Source organism: Balearica regulorum, chromosome 4 (assembly GCF_011004875.1).
Source record: "Balearica regulorum gibbericeps isolate bBalReg1 chromosome 4, bBalReg1.pri, whole genome shotgun sequence".
Lineage (NCBI taxonomy): Eukaryota > Metazoa > Chordata > Aves > Gruiformes > Gruidae > Balearica > Balearica regulorum.
This window is the reverse complement of record NC_046187.1, coordinates 5,011,718-5,029,998: the sequence shown is the minus strand read 5'-3', so window position 1 is coordinate 5,029,998 and position 18,281 is coordinate 5,011,718.

Genomic DNA, 18,281 nt, shown 5'->3' with positions numbered 1-18,281 from the left:
TCTTCTCTCATTAAACTTCTCAACTGTGTGGATATCCTGAAACAGTCTTGTTTTGGGGCCCCTCTACTGTGAAGGATTTTTCCCACAACATGCTATGAGGTATGGGGTGGAAGCCAGCCAAAAGTGACTGAAAGTCTTGGATGCAAGTTAAAACTCACAAATGTGCATGGTTTCCCTCCTACCATTCTTTCTGAGTAGCTGGCACTGTTTTTAAGTTATCACTGGCCAACATGGACAGAAGAGCATTACATACCGCTTGTCCTCATAAGCACTTGGATGCTCACAGAGATGTGCTAGACATCTCACAGCTGAGGTCTTCGGCACCACAAGTCAGCAGCTGTAGTACCAAGCAGTTCTGGCAGGAATATTAACAGCTTTGATCTTTCTTGGTGCTACTTTTTGTTCTTCTCTTAAGCTGTCATTGCAGCATGAACTGGGCATGATGTCTTAGCCACTCTTTTAGCAATACATCTTAAGGTACTGCTGAGTGTGCTGGCCAAGATTTCTGCCTGCCCCCCCAGTACCTCACAAAACAAACTGTAGTAACTGAACAGTCCCAGCTCTCTCAGCTTTTCCTCATAGGAGAGATGCTCCAGTCCCACAGTCATCCTAGTCATCCTTCACTGGACTCTCCCCTCATAGCTCCACATCCCTCCTGTGCTGGGGAGCCCAGAACTGGACCCCGCACTCCAGCTCTGGCCTCATCAGTGCTGAGTAGAAGGCAAGGATCACCTTCCTCAACCTGCTGGCAACTCCTCCTAATGCAGCCCAGGATGCTGTTAGCCCTCCCTGCAAGGGCACATTGTTGACCTGTGTTCAACTTGGTGCCCACCAGAACCCCCAGGTCCTTTTCTGCAAAGCTGCTTTCCAGCAGGTCGGCCCCCAGCACGCGCTGGTGCCTGGGATTGTTCCTCACCAGGCACAGGGCTCCGCACTTCCCCTTGTTGAACTGTGTGAGGTTTCTGCTGGCCCATTTCTCCAGCGTGTTGAGGTCCTACTACAGACATACCACATGTGTTCAAAGTTGAATTCCCTGATTTCCCATTAATGGGTGCCTTCAGTTTATATGAATGCAGGTCACTTCAGCATGAATTAACTAAACTTGGGAAAAATAAAATGCTTCGTACACACAAGCCTTTACTCTCCTACTGAAACATGTAACTTAGGCACTGAAATGCCATTCAGTATCTGGCATTGAATCCTTACTTTGAATATCTGCCCTGTTTCTGATAAATGGCTTATTTTCAAGCTAATTACTTTGAAAATTGTACCTTAAGGAATTCCTATCTATACAAATTACATTGTGTTCTGACAGCACTGCTGACTGCTTATGCCCTTATACATACACATAACTATGTGTGCCCACTTACACAAAAGCTGGTAATTCCGATTACGTTCTTTCTCTTGGAATACTACAGTGAAAAAAGATGGAAAAATGTGTTTAAGAACATATTCCAGCAACAGTTCCACCTCAGTTCAGCTTGACTTTTTAGTAATCTCCTATCTGGAGCATGTTTAAACATTTTTTCTTGCAATAAAGATAGGCTTCAAAAAGAGGTAGCCTACCTTCCCTGGTGCTAGCCTCAACTTTTTGCCTTTCTTACTGCTGGCCTCTACACATGAATGCTCTCCTCATTCGCATTTTTTCTTCAAATTCAAGTCTTCACACAGTGCTTCCTCCTTTTGCATAATCAGCAATCTATCTATCTTTCTCAAACGAACTGAATCCTGTCTTGCCTTGTGGTCCTGGCTCTTTCAGGCTACTAATGCAAGAAATAGTTCTAACCATTGCATGGTTCTAAGTCTGCAAACAAACTCTTGGTCCTTCCAAGTTCTGCTGAAATCAAACTCTTGGTCCTTCCAAGTCCTGCTGAAATCTGTGTAAAATTTAGGCATTTTTGTTATGGTGGTTATTACTACAACTCCCACCACAATTTGTATCTCTAAGACAGACTGATTACCTTGAGCATCATCCTATAAGCCCGTGAATGGTTAGCGAGTTACATGTAATAACAACAGTTTTCAAGTAACAAAGAAATACTTTACCTAGTCATGCCATTTCAAAGATTAGATACATCTTTTAACCAAACACTTACTAGTATTTGTATTATTTTTGTTGACATTTTCTTGCAGGAGCCATTACAGTGACCTAGGTATGGGAAAACAAGGAGCAGCTAGGCAACTGCCTGTTATTACTCATTTCATTGTTACTTTTTTAACGCTATTACAAGTACTACTAGCCAAAAGGCAAAGTTACTGTAGATTCATAATGCTCTTTGGACTAATCCAAAACTAGATTTTAAAACAAATATAATAAATACACAATATTAACTATGCTTTATATATTTATCCTTTAAATACTATGTAAATACTAAGTAATGAGTCCTTAAAAGGCATTTTTGCCCTCCATGTACTTGGCACAGAATATTACTCCATGGAATTGGCAAAGATCAGGGCAGTGCCTCAGTGAAAGTTATGATTAGAAGTCAGAAGTTCTTGACTCAGGGCTGAGTCCAGACTGTGAGACCATATCACACTGTACTAGAACAGACATCGTCTGAAGCCAGCGAATGCTCTTCTATGTTAACATGCAAAGACCTAATTTCTCCACTTAGTTAAACTGGAAAAGGCTTTCTTTACAAGTTTCAGCTATATAATGAAGAGAAAAATGTGGCCTAAGATTTAAGAAACATATGTGGTCAGAAAAGTAATCAACTAAGAGGCAATCTCAGAAAAGAAAAAAAAAAAAAAACCAAACCCAACGCTCTCCAAGTTTGTAATTGCCCTACATTTTTTTCCATGTTATTACAATACCCTTCATTTGTGAACTGCTTAAAGATTATTCTGTAGCTGGGAAACCAGCCACGCTTATGCATTTTCTCTATAAAGTCGCTAGCTTTCAGATGGAAAATACATTTATTGTTTCTTTTCAGTAGTTTCTATTTCATTTTCAATAGCTTATCCTAAAAAATCCTACTATCTGCATACATTGTAGTAATATCTTTCAAACCAGTGGAAGGCAAGTTGCTAATTACATGCCGTGGGTGATGACTACTTGGCAGCAGAAAGGCATTTTTATTTCTAGGCTCAGAATAAACTATTGTTAGAAACATGTTTTGTTCCATTTTAATCAGGGTATCGAGACAATTGTCATCTTTCTACAATGATCAAATGGCCAGCTTTGGAATTCGAGAAGTTCAAAAAATCATTAGGTATTTCTGTTCTAAGCTGCAAAACCATCATTTACTGCTCAAGTCACATGCCGTGTGAAGTGTAAGACAGATTCATTAATGAGGAGGACTGAGTATTTTCTGTCACAATTAACCAGGAAATTTGCTTATGAAAAGAGAGGAAAGACTCTTTCTTCCCATTATATCAGCTTCATAGGTTTCAAGTTAATAAATATTCAAAAAAAATAGCAGCATAGATTCAGAATGTATTAATTTTAGTTAGCTGTTTTGAATGAATGTCAATTTGAGTGATAGCTCCTTAGTAATATTGAAATTGGTTACAGGAAAGTGATAATGGGATGGAAAAGAATTAAAAAGAAACCAGTTGCTATAAGCACAATCAACACTCTAAAGCATCTTTGACCTTTTAAAGAAAGTAATGTGTAATTAAAACTTCTGTTAAAAATTGATTTTTGGATATGTAATAAAATAGGGCATACTCTGGGCTAAGAGGAACTTGCATTATTACCCTAAACCCAATGTTTTTTTCCCATCAATAACAAAGGAAAAGTCCTAAAAAACTCTTGTAATTTGAAAAGGGGAAGAAAATTAAATTGCTATACCCAGGTCTGCAGTCCAGCAATAATCCAAACTCTTCCCTAAGCAGAACATCAGAGTCATCATAATTTCATCTTTCCTTTTCCTCAGCAAAAGTAACTCCAAAGAACAACACTAATTTAGCTAATTTTTTTTTTTTTAAATAAAACAAGCATCCTTCAGCACTTCCTTCAACTTCCTCATGCCCTTCCCTTTTTTCTATACAAATAAATTCCTCCTGCCTTCTCTGCTCCTTAAACATCCAACACCTAAAGCACAGCCGAGCTTCCCTGAGCCCTTGGAGGCAGCAAACAAAGAGCAATAAACAGAGGAGTTTGCACAGGAATGGGAAGTTATTCAGAATGCAAGGTAACGCACTGCAGGATCAATGACATGAATGTCTGCTATAAACCAGGAGCTCATCAGCTGGAAATCACTGAGGTGAGAAAGGACATGGGTACTAGTGAAAGTTAGACTATGTCTGTCAGCTGCCAAAGCGATCTGTCTAGAAAATACCACAAGCAGAGCTTACAGAGGAAAAGAAGAGGTGGAAATACTGCATAAGGCTGCGGTAAGTCCTCACCTGGAACGCTGCTTAAAGTTCAGGGAAAGTGATTCAAAGTGGAAGAGGTGAAGAGAAGAGCTGTTACCGTGACCAGGGGATATGCAGCCTGTCCTACAACAGGCAAGGTGAAGGTTGAGAGGTGATGTAGCAATGGTAGCTAACAAGCATTTAAGACAAAGGAAATTCTTGGCATAAAAATGACTGGGTAAAAACCGTGCACATAGTTAGGCTGGAAATTAGAAGAAGCTTTCGAATCATCGGTGCGAAGCAGCCTCATTCTGTGAACAGCAAGGGCAAAAAGCATAGATAACTTGGAGGCGGAGCTTGAGCGACTACAGGACGTTATTCATCAGAGTGCTAGATTGGACTCGATGAGTTAAGAGGATCTTATCGATCAGTGACCCTATGTTTTTTATTGTGCTGGGATCAACGAGAACACTGACAATAAATCCTCATCATTGACATTTAAAGTTGCTATCAGGTGATACAGCTGCAGGGGCTTGTTTGTGACATTGATTGTTTCAGGCTGTCTGTAGGTGCTAGCAAAGAAGGGCACCCACATTTTGTTCACATGAATATGAACATCACCTTCCAAGTCATAATTTTTTAATGAAAGTTTGTATTCTGGAACACAAGATGTTAGCCTCCAGGGAAATGTATCACGTTGTCATCTGTCCCAGAAGTCAACAGGTAAAGAAAAGAAAAAAAACCCAGGGATTTTTTTTCCCCCTGCTAGAATTAATTTGAATACTTTATTTTTTGGCTTATTAATATTTCAATTCTCCCCAAACATGAAATGGATTAAAATATCAGATATGCTGGTAGAACTCTTATTTTTGTCATATATTATTTTGAATTAATCATAATGAATGATGCCAATAGGTTGCCCATATGTAATCATGCACCACGCGCAGAGATCTTAATTACCCTGTTCATCAAGTAAGGATATTCATGATAGCACATATTATCCAGGGGATTATCCTATATTGTAATATGTGATGCCACATGAATACCATATGGGAGAAGGATTTAAAAAAGGTTACAGGCTAATAAGAGTATTTTATTCCACTCAGAAAACTCAAGAGAAACAGTTCTTTTCAAAGACCCAGAGACTGTAATTACATGCAAAAAGTTAAGTCACCTTAAAGGTAAATGCTAACCCAGAAAGACTGAAGATTAAAATTAAACGCTGAAATTTCCTATTGTTATTAGTGCCCCACTGCACTAGATATTGTGCAAATATATGAAAACGGTGGCTCCCGTCACAAGGAGTTTAATTCTACCTTTCAGCTTGTGTTGTTCTAGAGAAGAAATTGCAGTAGGTTTAAGCTAGCAGCTGGTGGTCATATAATAGCAGTGAATGATAATGCTTTATAATGCTGTGAATTTTGTATGTAATTCCCTATGAAATTTACTAGGAGCTGTGCCTAGAAAATGATGCTTCAGCATAGCCCCAAATGTCAGACTTCACATTTCATTTTATTTACCCAGTATGTGCCACATCCCTTGCACATCGTGCCTTCTCCTAGGTCATGAACTCCATGGGACAGGGCACAGAAGGAGCTAGAGAACTAAGCTGACTTATACAAAATCTGGATATGGCTCTCTGCCCATTATTTGCTCGTGAAGTGTCATGCCCATGAGATTATATAGCTATATTAGCAGTAAGTGACGCTTCTATCATCCTTCAATTCAGCAGGGGGAGCACAACTGGTCTGTCTGTTGCATGACAACACCACTGCGATTCTGTAATAACTACGTTGTGTCTTCCAACATAATTTGTAATCATCTGGATCGTATTTAAAATCTTGATCCTGCAAACGAATCAAGTATACACTTGACTGTACACACAGGAGTAGTCTCTGTAGCGCTGAGACCTAGTAATCTCTGTGTGACTTCAGACTCAGAGATGTGGACTCAGTTACAGCATCCCCCCCTGCTTCCCTCCTCTCTTGCAGAGTCTCAGTCATACGCTCCTGAGCAAGGAATCGACACATTTGCAACACTGCAATGAGGATACAAATAATCCGAGTGCTGTCCTAAGGGAATTAATTATGGGTTGAGTCAGGGGGCGAATGTCTTCCCATGGCTTCTAGGAGGCTGAAGCACATTCAGGGCGGCACGCTGCATCCCCTGCTTCTGTGCTTGAGTGCAGGCTAGGTTTCGGTGATGTGCTGTTGTGGGGCTGGTTGCTCTGCATAACCCCTCAACACAGCGGGGTGGAAAGGGCTGTGACTACACAGGAGATAGTCTGTCCCTTCCAGAAAACAAATGAATTGCTATTGAATAAAGAACAAAATCAAACAAAAATAGCAAGCTACTTAGAAATCTTGTATTTCCTAAAGTATTCTCCCACCACAGTGAAAGCCCTGATTAATTCTCAGAGCCTCTTCTCTTTAAGAGGCACTTCAGGAGGGCTAGATTGCCAAAGACAGGCCTGTGCTGCCGCAGTGTGATCACAAGAACCGCGTGCGTTTGTGCACTAGGCAGAGCCATTTCCTACTGGTGTGAGCTCAGATATGAACTGCACATGAGGCAGCCACCATGTTCTCCTACCAGCTACATCCTCGTCTCTCAGAATCTTCCTGCCTCTCTGAGGAATCGTTCTTTCTCCCTTTCATTCCTCTTCTACCAGCACACTGTCCCCATGGTTTGAAGCTGAGTTTCCCGTTCAAAGGGGCTGCAAATAGGTAACAGTATTAGAAAGCAGGGGGAGAATTCCCTTTCCCCCGCATTTCTTTCATTTTCCTGCCTTGTCCCGCCTTTCTTCTTGCTTTTATCATTCCTTTCTCTTCTCCCCCTTTTCCCTGTGTTTCTTTCCCCAGACAAGCCAGACATAAATAAAAGGTACATGTTTAAAACAAACTCGCACACATTATGAAGAACTACAATAATATTGATCTCAGCAAGGCTATTATTAGACCAAAAAAGGACAAAATGTACCCTTTAGTAGCAATGTTCTAAAAAATACAGAGAAGCATTGTGAACTTTTATAAGCCAATTTACAGAAATGTAAATTTAGCATGTTAGTCCCTATTAAAATATCTAAGCCACCTCACTAGCGATCCTTGGCTTCAGAGTCTGTCAGTGATACTGCACTGAGAGAAATCTCACCATGGTGACTGACCTTCTCTCCCTCTCTCCTCCCTTTCATTTACTCTCCATATAAATCAGATACAGAAGTTTTATATTTTTAATAGTATCCATGTAACATCCTCCAACTGAAACGTAGCCTACAGAGGCTACAGGACTTAAGTCATAATTTTACAATGTCAGAATCAGATACAGTAAAGCCACTGGAAGTGTTTGTAATTGTGCACCTCTAGGGTTGTGATAAAATAATCTTAGCAAGAAGTTAAGGGAATTGACCTCACTGTGATAATGGAGGCTGATTACTGATCAGCCTTAAAACCACGGTGGTTTGCTGTAGTCAACGAGATGTTGAAAAAGCTTGAAGGTTTCCTCAATCTAACTATTCAGTCTGTTGGTCTCCCTCATGCCTCAGATGGTAATATGGTCACATAAGCCCCATAAACTTTTTCCCCGATCTAGTACCCAACTTGAGTACAGGCCCAAAATACCTAACTGGTTTTAAGTTAGATGGATCTATCTATTACATGCCATAAGGCACGTGGGAAAGCTGAGGCATACTGTGTTTAAAATAAATAGGCCCAAGTTTACAATGAGTGAGCACGGGAACCAGCAGAACTAAAGAGCACTGATTGCTACTGAGGGGCCTCCACCTCAGTACATTTTTGCGTCAGGTATTTTTCACTGAGGGGCACTATCCCCTGACTAGGCCCTCTCAATTAGTACAGGGCATTGTTTTTAAAGGATTTGGCTAGAAATAGTATTTTTGCTCTTCCAAACAATATTTGCTGTTTGAAGCTTATTCCTGACTGCAGATTGGTGGAGGTGCATGTTTTGCCTGTAGCACAGGAGCATTCTCCTTCTTTATCTTAACACTGCAATATTTCTTCTCTTTGACATAAACAGTGTCCAAAGTACTCTAATACCATCCACACGCAGCACAACTAGAACAAACAAGGAATGATTTATGCACACTTGACTGTGCTCTATATTTTATTAGATGAAGATGAATTACCGTGCTGGACAGGGACACATTCTTCTGAAAAATCCATCTTTGTAGATTTCTGGTGCTCGTTCTCATGTCTTCTGCAAATGTATTTTAGCACGCTATCGCTATTTTCCACTTGGTGATCTCTGCTGTACCACACACAATATACGTGGCCCTGAAGGAGTATTGAAGCAGGTTCCCTTGCTAGCAGACTGCCAGAGCCGCAAGGTACAGCTCCCGTTATACCACTTACAAATGATTCTGCTCTTGTGTTCTATGACAGATGTCACTTCCCAATTTCTGCCAGATGTTGATGATGTTATTTAAGGAAAAGAATTAATCCTCTCCTTCTTTCCTTCCATCATCATATTGTATACACTATACTCTCTGCCTTCATAGTCATTTCTGAGAGAAGTCTGTCACTTTATATACAGAGCAAAAATTTAACTTTGTTGACATTTGACAGAAAACTTAGGGTTTGCATCGTGTGAGAGCTCAGATGTACTGCTATAGTATATAAACGATGCTTTCTTCTAGAGACAATCTGTATTTGAAAAAGCAAGAATTGTTGATATGTGTTCACTTGGTATCAGAAAAGGCCCAATACAGTTTGTACTTAAGTCATTGGACAGGTGTATTAGCTATTGCTGAAGCCAACAAAGCAGTAAATTAACAACAAACAAGGTAATTTCCCCCCTTTTCCTTTCATTTTCTTCAGCTTTCAAAATGAAGTGATCAAGCTCAAATTTAATTTGTCTCCTCCCACAGTATCTCACTCTATACCTATGTAAACACAGAACAAAACAGATTTTCAAGCTCCTTCTTCCAAAGGTAACATAGTGACAGCATTCATGTGAGACAAGCTGCATCACAGTTTTTAATAAATCAGTCTCTACATAAGCGTTTCTAGAACTCTTCTAGAACTGGCAGAATAATGAAGAATGTACCCTACCTTTTGGTTCTCAGACCAGCATATTAAAATACTTTTCAATAGTTTTGAAATTTCCATTAATACTTTCTAATGAGATTTAGGGTAATACTGTTATTCTTGTGTGAATATACATATCTGTATGAGAAACACATTCTCTATCTACCCCCGAGACTTACATTTAAAAGTCAGGAACTGAGGAGAAAATCAAATGAGAGATTCAGCGATGATCCAGGAATAAAGCAAAGAGATTGGAAAGCTAGAGAAGGAACAGCTAGAAGCAGTACTTGCATTATGGAAAGGTGTAGTGGCTTGCGGCCCTTTGCACGTGTTGCGCTCCCCAAAATAGAGTGACTCATCGTACTCAGCTTGAAGGCAAGGAACTACCTTGGTCAAACCCAAGAAGTCAAAACCACCTACATCCACAGGAGCCATGCATATGATACAAACAGTGCCACAGACAGGTGGTGGATCAACGGTGTGACACAAAGCTGTATTTGCGAACAACATTAGGAAAGGACAGAAGGACACAAAACCAGCTACCTGCCTGGCGTTTTAAAGTTTCTTTCAAAAAACCAGCTATCTGTGCACAGTAAAACTCCAAGCAGTGAAGTATATGGCTACTATGGTACATTGTACCGTGTTAGTATTAATCATTATGAAAGACATTTAAAAGACAGTGTTGGACTGCTAAGCAGTCCAGTGGTGACCAGTCATTTACGGTTCGTTTAGAGACTAACACACCTGCCTACCTTTGAAATGGATTGGCTGAGGCTACTGAAGATTTTTTCTACAGCAAATGGAATAAAGTTTTTGTAAAGTTTTAAATTACTGTCTATGTTCTTATTTTACTCAGTCTTCTATTTTTTTAAACATATACAATGATTGTGAAAGATAAGATTCGCAACAAATGAACTTTTCTTATTTCTCCTAGTCCCAGGCAAGTGAGAGGCAAACCCATACAGCTTCATTTGCAAGAGGCAATACTCTGTGATTTCAGGGTCACAGTTAGTACGAGTGGGGAGGTACCTCTGCCTTCACTGCATCACAGCTAAGACACCAGACAAAACTAGCTGTGGTAATGCTGGTTACCTTCCCAGCCAAGGGCATCCATTGGGAACTCAGCTGAGAACTCTCACTTCAGAAAAGCCACTGAATAGCAGTTAAGAGAGGTTTATTATGAATTCCTTCTGCATGCAAAGTTCCTGACTTAGGAGGATTTTTTGTGTGCCAATAAAAGTAGGACCAGGTCTCAGATGGCAGTGATTTCCAAATGGTGTGGACACAAGCCAAGTTGAAATACCAGCTCTAGAAGCGAAAAGTTCTATGTGTGTAATGATGCCCTTGAGACACCCAGTTATATAGGTCTTTGCTTTAAAAAATAACAAAGCATATCCTTTTTCCCACCCCTTTAAATCAAAAGAATAATATTTTTCCATATAAGGGGGAAGCTGCATTCTCAACATGATCTAATGAGTGTGATGACACCTCCTGTGTTCTTCGAAGAAGTTATATGACTATTGCACAGAAAACATCCCTATTTTTTGCAGGAGACATTCCCTAGTGCAACATATTTTCTTTCAGCCTTAATTGAATTTTGAAGCATTCACTTGTTCCTGATATTGTCCATGTAAGCTTTTAATTTTTCTTTTATTTTTTTTTAATTAGATGCGCAATTTACAGTACACCTTCTACCAGGTGAAAGAATAGAAGAATAGAAATCCAACTTTACATAACAGCCAGCAACATAAATTTTTAAACCAAGCCAAGAGTTAGTATAATGCGGTGTTAATTTTTGTATGGTAGATAGAATATGAAACATTTTTATATCCCTAGTCATTAGCAAACAGAGTGCATTCGTTTTACACACAAAGCGCCTCATCTGAGAAATACGTGTATATGAATAGAGTCTAAGGGAATTTAAGAGAATAGTAAAGGATCTAACACGCCTATCCTTGCATTTCAGTCATTACCTCTACCAGATGGGTGGAAACCATGCTGACCATGCAGATACTGCACCTCTGCACCACTCCCTACCGATAGGCCAAATCAGAATTCACGTAAAAGCAATAAAAAAAGCAAAACCAGAATACTCAAAGCAAACCATAGCATCTCTCTGGAGCATCTCTCCGGTGAGGAAAGGCTGAAAGAGCTGGGACTGTTCACCCTGGAGAAGAGAAGGCTCAAGGGAGGTCCCATCAATACGTACAGATACCTGTAGGGAGGGTGCAGAGGGGATGGATGGAGCCAAGCTCTTTTCTGTGGTGCCCAGTGCCAGGCCCAGAGGTGATGGGCACAAACTGAAACACAGGAGGCTCCCTGTGAATGTCAAGAAACACTTTTTTACTGTGGGGGAGACTGAGCACTGGCAGAGGTTGCCCAGAGAGGCTGTGGAGTCTCCATCCTTGGAGATATTCAGAAGCTGTCTGGGCATCGTCCTGGGCAACCTGCTGCGGGGGACTCTGCTTGAGCAGGGAGCTTGGACCAGATGACCTCCAGAGGTGCCTTCCAACCTCAGCCATTCTGTGATTCTGTGAAATCAAAGGATTTTACTCTACCTACACTTGCTGCTGCCATGAGGGCATTCTGTCACAAATGTCTTAAACTTAGTTTTTGTAGATTCTCAAAAGTCACTGGTGAGATAACTGTTTGACTTGCTTGACTTCCTTGAGAACAAATTAGTTCTCTTCATATACACTTTACCTTTTCTTACATTATTCTTTTGCTCCTGTAGACCTTATTCAATGAGGCAAAACCTTCACTGATTTTAATGACAACATTGCTGTAATAATTCCTGCAGGGTTAAGCCCTAGAAAATCATCAAACTTTTCTTTTTTCTAATTGTGTTTTTAGAGGCAAATTACCTGTGGTGCTTCCTGCAGTTTATTTATGCTTGAGAGTGCAGGAATACACAACTTTCAAGTCTTTTGCTGCAAAGCCATTCACCCTGATGGTAGTTGATATGATTAAAAACCAAAACCTAGTGTTTCTAACTCATACTTGAATTTAGACTGATGCTATGTGAGCAGCCGCATAGCCACTCTGCTCTCAGGTATGGCTGGATGGGCTTCTGTTGTGCCAACTTGACAGCTCTAGCCAACCTTGGCAGCTTCTGAGTTTTACGAGTTACTTCGCCTTAAAAGCTGTCTGTGGTGCTGAGGCCTGAATAAGTACAAAATATATTACCATCAGATATACAAACAAATTCTCTGAGGCACAGTAGATGTTCTTACAAGAATGTTCTGCTTTGCTTGGTTCAGTCTTCTTGGTCTGTAACTTTTAGACTATGCTGAAACTGGAAATAATTCAAAAGCTGGGGGGGGGGGGGGGGGGGGAAATCTCATTTCAGAGAAGCTTGCAGTCATTTTCAAAGAAAACTTAATTCATTTTCTATCCTTGTGACCAAAAAGCATGTCTTTTTCTTTTGTCAAACCTGAAAGAATTATGGAACTTAGACACAAGCATATGTCATGATGCTAATGAAGCTCTTAGTTTCAATTCACCATACACAGAAGCAATCAGAATGAATTACATTCAGGGAAAAAAAAACAACCAAACAAAATCAAACCACCACCAAAAAAACCCCTCCAAACCAACCTAAAATCCTATTTGCTTCTACCTTTGAAGAATTTAAGGAAAGTGTTTGGTGAATCTAATTTGTTTTATTCCTGTCCTGATTATTTTTATTTCAATTTTCTGGGGGCGGGGGAAGATTCTTCTCTTGACCTCCATTATTTACATAACTTGAAGCTGATCACTCTTTTCTACTGGTTGATACTTGACCTGTACTCAAAAAGAGCAGCCTGAAGAACATTCCACTTCAAAAAATTAAATGAAACTACTATGAAGTTCCATGAACTTAAGAGTCTTTGTTCTTGTTCATGGAGCTATATATGTCCTGAAAAAAATATATTTCACGTCATTCTTTTTGGGGAAAATCTGTGGAAATAGTATACGTGAGAATGCGACTGTGAAATAACTTGCTTTCTCTAAGCCAGTTTAAGATAATTATCTGAAGGTCAAAAAGGTATGTTTCTTGTTTTTATTTTTAATATAGACACAAGGATGTGCACTCCACTTAAGATATGAACCAGGTGACAAGTATAACTTTGATTCTTAGATATACACATCAGAGTTAAGGTCAAAATAGAAAGCTTTAGGAAATACTAACTATTTTTGTTCAACAACCACTCACAGAATTTAAATCAGTATTTATATTCATGTGATAAGTACACGCATAGTGATCTTTCCTTTATTGCACAGTATAAAATTCTACCTTTCCAACTTGTTAGCACGTTGGGATGGGTTCCCTCTAAGAACGAGTGGAGATGGTGTCTCTAAATTGCTCTGAATGTGTAAAGAGGAAAGAAGAGAGAGGAATAAAATCTGCAAACTTCATTAAGATGATAAATGTGAAAAGTTGGTGATTTATGTAAATGGTCAGGATTGTGGTTTTTTAATCAAAGCTAGAAAGTTCCTTCTACGGGTTGCAAGAACAAGGCACAGACTGAGGACTTCGGAGAAAACCAGAAGAACAGAACATGTGACCATTCAAATGAAGATGCGTGTGAATGCCTTAATGGTTTTGCCTTACCCCTGCTGAACACAACAGCAAACCTCTTTAAGTAACAAGTCGATGAAAAGCTTGTGTTTAAACTCATAACAAAGTTAGAGTTAACAAAAGATCTTGGTTTAGAAATATTTGAACACTTTATCCTAATATTTATTGCCAAAATTATTTCCTATAAGCCCTGGACATTGAACCCCTTCACTTTGTTAACTGCTGGACAAACACAGAACAAAACTGACTGTGTCTACTGAAGAATGCAAATATATCAGGGAAGAGATGAATACCGACACATCAAGGACACACAAAGAAACCTGCCTGAAATAATATTAATGCTTCCAAGTAGTGCAGGTAAAATGAAGGACAAAATAACTGAAGGGGATGAAGTAGGAGGATCACAAGAGTTGGAGGACTCTGGGTTAAGGAAGCTGAGGTGAAGATCAACGGGGTTGTGAAGAGCACCAAGAAGCTGGAGAAAATTTATGAATATGGATGGGATCTCAATACTGCTTTCCTTCCTCACTAAACCAGTCAAAGTTTGAAGCATCTCTATTCGTGGGATCCTCTTCTCATTCCCATTCCTCCCTCCATGCAGCCATCTGTAACAGAGCTTCCCTCCCCAACCTATCCTCCCAGCAACAGCTGTATTCTTGCCTCTGTATTGTTTTGTTTGTGGCTGTGATAAGTGGAGAGAGAAACTACTGAAGGAAGCAGGATGGTGATGTGCAACTCTGCAGAGGAAAAGGAGAGTTTGGCTGCTTAGGCAATAGTTGCTGCTCAAACAAGTAAGTGTCCTGTCTCCTCCAGCATGGGCAGAATTGCTCTGTGCTGCTGCCGTTAGCCCGTTGTCCTGGGGCAACTGCCTACCTCGCTATATCCAAAGCTGACCCTAAGTCAGAATCACAACCACAGAAGTTAAGATGTGTTACATTAATATTTCTAGTGGTTTGTAACAGCATGGGATTCTGTACCAGCCACTATTACAGGTAAAGAGTGTACAAAGTAGAGGGGACTGGATCTGGTCTTGTAGTCATCTGGTTTTAGTCACTAGTGGCATGTTCACCATCAGAAATACGAAACACCCTTTTTGAAGCATCAGGATGAACAGGATATGTGACGTTTTCATTTATTCTATATATTAGAAGTACTACATAGTAATCTGAATCCCTTCCAGATATCCTGCAAATAAGTCTCTTACCATCATAAGAATTTCATTTGCAGGAGGCTGTACAACTTACTAGCCCTAGCATAAATATATTTGAATAAACAATCATTTGCACAGGGTGAAAATATACGAGTCAATGGAAGAAGCATTTTTTTTAATCCCTTACATCCTAACTCTGACACGCACTGACATTTATGTATGGTATTTCCTTCAATTGTTCTCATTAAAATTGGACTACAGTTACTTGTAGCCTTGCAATGTGTTAAAATGAAGAAGAAAAAAAGATTATATTTGAGAGCAGTTAATTTGGAATTAAATTAGTTTCTTCACAGATCAGAAGATACGTACATAGCAGAATCTTATTGAATTATACCAGCATACTTCACTATGTAAGAAAGAGCAAAGGAGAGTGAGACATTACTCCTCACAGAATTGCAAAGCTATACCCCCAATCAAATCCAATCAAGAAGAGAGAAAAAAGAATATGAAAACAAGTCTGTTCTGAAAGATCATTTATCTTTTTTTTTAAGGCAGGTAAAAATAGAACAGTTTGGTGTGCCAAAAATTAGTTTTAAACATGGGCCTCACTCAAGTCAACAGGCTTTTTTCCACTGCCTTCAATAAGGGTCTTTTCTAATCTAAAAGGTACCGCAACCCACCTGGGATAAGTCTACTGTGACTTGGTGATGATGCAGGAGGTCAGATGAGTCACTGGACCAGACACTGCCCATCTTTTGAGGACGAGTGATGCCAACCCTTCTAGGTCCAGCTTTAGAGAACAGGAAAGCATTCCAACCAAAATACATATATGTATGTACTTCAAAGGGGTTAATTTTCCAAACCGGAAGAAAACATGAGAGAAATGGATTGGGAAGAAAATTCATACAGAAAAATATCAATAAAATTTATTTAAAATCAAAACCATACTGTGAAGAAGGAAGAGAATTCCAGGCAACTTCTGATTCAGCACATAAATTAAGGCAACAATAAAAATAAAGCCGACTTCTAAATCTAGGGATAGGATAAATGAGGAATAGATAGACACCAGTACAAATTCTAGGTTAAAAAGTACAGAAATTTCATATGGGTTGCTAAAGTCATAAAGACTCAAATCCACAATGACCAGAGGCAAGTATCTACAGCTGCTAATAGAGATGCAGAAGAGTTGGAATTACTTCATAAATATTTTTTCTGAACGTTGAAAAAATAGGATGGTGCACCTGTATGGTATGAAAATAGGTGCCTTCCAGTTGCAAAGAGGATGCTAAACCACAACCATGGGGGAGTAAATGCTTTTTAGTCAGGAGATCTAGATCTAGAAGCCTAAAATTTTGGCTCAGCAATTTTTTACTGATAGAAATTTTTTAATACATCTTAGAATACCAAGGCACAGATAGAACATTAAGGTAAGCAAAATCTTGTGCCAATTTTTTAAAACCTCTGTATGGTACACTCTGCAAATATAGCAAATTCATAAGGAAATATACCTTGGGGAAAATCAAATCGGGTAAATTGCCTTCTGGAGAACAGGATGGCTGAGCTGCAGCTGCAAGCCAAAAAAGGGTTATGACATTAAATTGTGGCCCTCGAATACGTGCAGGAGACAGAAGACCTGGAGTTCAACATAAGAGGAACTAGCTAGACAGAGAAAAGTTGGAAGTAGCAATGTTCTAAAACAGAAACTGAGGGAGAGGAGGAGGATGGGATCGGGAGCAAAAAAGGAGTCAGAATAGGATATTAGAATCTATAGATATCAAAAGCAACTAATGAAAACAGGTATGGAGAGACATGATTGATTTCAGTTTTAATTTAATAAAAGCTTAACAGCTTTTTTTTTTTTTTTTGGTGCAAATCCACTGAAATAAAAATTGACTGTAGGTCCAATAATCTCTTTGGCTAAAAACATGGGGATCGGCAAAAATGCATTTACCTATATTCTTCTGAACTAACTCCAAAGAAAATTAATAGATTAATTTTAACCTTCATCCCTACTGGAGAAAAGCAAGCAAACGTAACAGTGTTAGTTAAGGATTCAGCTGGTATAAAAAGTAGACGTGAGTCAGATCTGCATAAAACTCTCTGTGTCCTCAGGCACTTCTGGTGGCAGAGAGGCCGCTGAGCTAGACCCAGAAGAGCCAGATGGAGAACAAGCAGCCATTTACCAACAGAACTTAACACGGGCTAAAGAGCAGCCTGACACGTGGGACGAACACGCAGCAGCGTCTTGTGAGATGAAATGACTCGGCAGCTGCTGGTGCTAGACCAGTTGGTTCAACGTACAGACAGAACCTAAGCAGAGCGAGAGATTCTGACTCAAGGTAGGAGAAAAGGGGAGGTAAATGTATGCATCTGGCCTGACATATGTTTTGGCTCAGCTCTGTGAAAGAAAAAAGATGTCTTGTAAAGAAATGTCACAAAGAACAAGTGATAAATAATGAATAAAGATTCTGCATTGTTTGTTTCTAGAATATACAGAGCATCCTGCTAGATGCATTTTCAATTACCATTCGTTCTGCAAAGCCTTAGTGTGATTGCTTTAACCTTGATTTTAAGACAGAAGTAATGGTAATGTGCAAGCATATTGGTACAGCCATGGCATCAAGGAAAGAATGGTGAAAAGTGTATTTATAAAGCAGTAAAATCACATTAAAACTGCTATGCAATAAAAACTACATTGTAGGCAGCATCTGGGAAAAGGGTATTCACAAACCAATAATATCCTATTAAACCTAATGTGCAATAAAAGCATACCGTAGCAGAATTCGTAACAGACCAGGGCCCAGGAAATGGGTTTTTGACCTTTTCCGGTACTGCTAGCTGCAACTCGGCACTTCAGGTACTGCTCAGGAAGCACCCAGGACGCAGCTTTGGTTAAGAAATGAGGTTTTTCCCTCATTAATCAAACAAACTTGCAAATGTGGTCTGTTAACCAATTATGCAGCAAGTAACCTTATTAAAAAGTACTCCTGAATCTAATTGAACTATCCTGATGGATAAAAGAATGAAAATACGTGTCTGCTTCAAAAAACACAGCCTTCAAATAGCACATGGTTTTATTTTCAAGAATGTTATGCTCCTGCACCCAAACTGCAGTCAGAAGAACTGTATTTGAGAATAAATAATAGTTTGGGGTATTTTTTGGTGGCTAAACAAACAAGCAAATATGTGAATTGACCCCAAAGGATTCTTTAGGGTTTTTTTCTCACTAAAT